The 3,762-nt window shown below is 44.1% G+C and overlaps 1 pseudogene; it reads right to left on the bottom strand.

Moving 5' to 3' along the window:
- Positions 1-201: 201 nt before the first annotated feature.
- LOC149238569 (UDP-glucuronic acid decarboxylase 4 pseudogene) lies at positions 202-744 on the bottom strand (annotated as a pseudogene).
- Positions 745-3,762: the final 3,018 nt, after the last annotated feature.

The raw sequence follows: 3,762 nt of genomic DNA, 5'->3' as shown, positions 1-3,762 counted from the left end.
GACTGTCAAAGGCTCCTTGCGCAAAGCCTGAGCAACAGAAGTACTTACAACCCGACCATCATCAAGGCACATTCGCGGACCGTATGTATTGAAAATTCAAGCAATCCGAACCGCAACATTTGCTCCAACACGCTTGGAAAGTTTGAGAATGTTCAAGATTCCCACATCATGAGTTTTGATAGTCTTCATAGGATTGTGTTTCTAATGCACAGGGGAAGCGGGGCACGCCAAATGGTAGATCTGATGAACCTCCAACAATAAGGGTTCCACAACATCATGCCTTATCCGTTCAAACCTCGGATTGCCAAAATGATGCAAAACATTCTCCTTCCTTCCTATGAAGAAATTTTCGACAACAATAACATTGTCGCCTCTTGCCATTAACCTGTCAAGTAGATGACTGCCAACAAAGCTAGCTCCACCCGTCATGACAACTCGCGGGGACTTTCTCTTCAAACCTAGGGGCACTTTAGCCCATGAATTCACCATCGATCCTGAATGATACTGAGAAAACCAAGAAACAGGCATCTCATAAACAACCCGATGAGGTTTGTCACGCATAAACCTTCTATTTTCATTAACATTAGAAGCCAAAAAACCATGCTGAAGGATAAAGAAAGTCAATGCGATGGTGATTCCTATCAAAATAAACAACAGCCGCTGCTCCGTGAGCAAATAATCTACTGGCCTGATAATAGACCATGTCTTTTCTGGCTTAAGAGAGTACTGATCACTATTATTCATATTGAACTGATAAAATTTCTGATCCTCTGATGAATAAGTCTTCGATGAGCACCACCGGGAAAATCCGATCTGCTGCCACCGAACAGATCAAGAACTCCAATCTGCCACCACTGGGCAACTCCGATCTGCTGCCACTGAACAGATCCGGAACTCCAATGCGCCACCACCGGGAAAATCTGATTTGCTGCCACCAAGTAGATCAGGAACTCTAATGCGCCACCACCACACAACTCCGATCTACTGCCACCGAACAGATTCGGAACTCCAATGCACCACCACCGGGCAATCCGATCTTCTGCCACCGAGTAGATTAGGAACTTCAATGCGCCACCACGGGGCAACTCCAATCTGCTGCCACCGAACAGATCTGAAATTCCAAAGTGCCACCACTGGTCAAGGCCGATCTGCAAAAAATTGCAGATTTTCCAAAGAGAAAGAGGCTGGCGCTTCTTGACAGTGAAATACCTGCACCGAAAACAAAATTGATGTGTCTTACAAAATTGGCGCGATTCAGGCCTGATTTTCTGCGCCAGTAGGAATTTCTCGCACGCTGGCGCTACTATCTCTCTCAAAACCACTCCAAATGGCGTGACTGTTCCTTCATAAATAGTGCCAGCCCTTTCTTCTACTCAAAAATGGCGCGACTGTTCGCGACGAAACCGCGCCAACCCTATTTTTTGCTCAGAGATGATTAGTCATCCGAGACCTGTCTTCAGGTGTTACTGCAGTCCACCTAATTCTAGGAATTCTTCTGTACACTCCACCGCCACTACAATTCTGTAATCAATGATGCATCCGAAAAAAAAAAAATTAAGGCTATCCCTACTCTGTGCTCTGATACCAAGATATAAATAAGACTTGAATTGAAAAAGAAGGAGTTATAGCTCACAGGTGAGTACTGCACCTGGAGACTGCACTCAAACAAAGAGAACTCTCTCCGTACACTCTACATCCATCAAATGAGCAATTACATCATTAAGTACATTACTAGAGATCAGGAAGTTGCAACCAAACTCCTAAACTCTAGGAACAAATCCTAAAGTAAGGAGATATGTTAGAATTTGTGTAACCATTTCTCCATTAATACAAAATAATATTAATTATTTTCAACTATTGCTTGTACCAAGAAAACCCACATGTATGTTTACTTAATATTTCACAAGGAAAACACAACAATATTTATAGACAAAAATCCATTACAACATTTTCTATTGAATCTTTACATATTATCATGACAATGGCTTGAATTCAAACCTTAGTAAAAAGATACAAACCATTTTCCCGAACTACCATAGATAACACTAATTATCAAATTATTATATATAAAAGTAAGTTCATTATTAATACTAACACATTTTCTCCCCCAATCGGGATGCCTACTTGGCGATCGATGAAATCAAGGAATTTAATGGTGAGAGCCTTGAAGTGTCAACCCACCACCCTCCACATGCATGGCAAGGCTAGGAGGGTCACGTCGGGCAGCACTCAGAGTTATAGCTGGGAGGGTGGCGATAGGATGGGCGTTTGTCTCCATTATGGGAGTGAGGTTTTGAATGTTTGCATGCAAGGTGATAACCGAAGTAACCAAGGAGATTTCCGCAGAGAAGGTAATCAAAACAAAGGCGAACGGACACACCATACTCGCATCCATACCGCCATAGCAAGGGTGAATTGGTATGTTGTATGTCCCATTGGTATTTTGTATGTTGCATTGCTGGAAGTCTTCGGGGTTTATGGTCTGGGTTGTGAGGCTATAAGTTGGTGGGGTTATGTATGTCTGAGTCCTGCTTTGTTTTGTTTGATGCTATGTTCGGGGTTTCGCTGCGGAAATTGGCCTCGAGGCACCACCATTTTCCTGCATTTTTTCACTTGGATTTCCGGCCGAGGGATCTTCCTCACCATGCATGCTGGGAGGGTAGATAGAGAGGGTAGGTAGGGTGGGGGAATTGCCATCTTGAGGCTCGCTGAACTGTGGGCCAAAGGCCTTGGATTGTGGTTGAAATCTGGGGGGATATAAACATCACTGTGATGAACCGGCTAGGGGATATGATGGTCTTGGCTCTGTAACAGAGCGAGGGAGACCCAACATGGAACGCACCTCATGCGTGCTAGTAGTGTGAGCGAAGCGGGGCTAAGGGAGAGATGAGTAATTTCTTGGGTCAGAGGGGTAATGTATGGGGCCAAAAGCTTGACAACAAGAGTGTAGCATCTGAATTTGTTAGTTTTGTCATTGGAAATCAAATTACAAATTGTTTTGAACCTAATTTGGATGGTGAACAACTCAGCCTGTTTTGATGCATGTTGTGTGGACTATGTATAGGTAAATTGCAAGGAACGAGTCTCGGGTAGCCTCCAAGCAGGTGGCTTAACCCATTGAAACCCTTCCACTGCCACAAAGTATATTATCGGGGGCGAGTTAAGATGGTCTGAGAAGCGCCAAGCACACATAGCCCAGCTCCGCGTGGCTGAGGCAAGGGCAGATAAGCGAGAGGAAACTATGAGGAAGGGGAGTCCTGTAATCCCAGAGGTAAGCCGAGAGGCCACAAGTCGATGGTGAACATTATCAATCAAGCGGCGGAAGCATACCAAGAGGGCATTGACGAGGAAATATGGTAGCTCATAGAAAAATGGGAGGCCAACCTGAATCGGAACGTAGGATCCATGGAAATTGAAGATGAGGATTGGTGGGTCTTAGTACCGGATCTCGGTCACACCCGCAGTAGAATAACATAGTTCAAAAACACCCTCTTACTTTAGTGGTCAATGAAAGGAATCTTGGGCAAGGTCGTGGAACAAATTGCCTTGAACATGGTCGTTGAAGTGCATACATTCCCAAATTAAAAAAGGGAATTTCATAAAATCGTGTTTCAGTTGTAGAAGCAAGATGGTCGCCTATAGAATATTGAGAAACATTTTCCTTACATCTTGTGAGGAGATGGGCTTCTGAGGTCGAATGTTAAAGACAAAACACCAGTGGATTCTGCCTCGGCAGAGGATGTAGATTAATGAACACATGTC

This window comes from Pinus tabuliformis, chromosome 8, assembly GCF_031772625.1.
Source record: "Pinus tabuliformis cultivar Carrire ecotype Pingquan chromosome 8, CPIR1, whole genome shotgun sequence".
Classification (NCBI taxonomy): domain Eukaryota; kingdom Viridiplantae; phylum Streptophyta; class Pinopsida; order Pinales; family Pinaceae; genus Pinus; species Pinus tabuliformis.
Note: the sequence above shows the minus strand (reverse complement) of the source record. Positions and strands in the feature narration are given on the sequence as shown.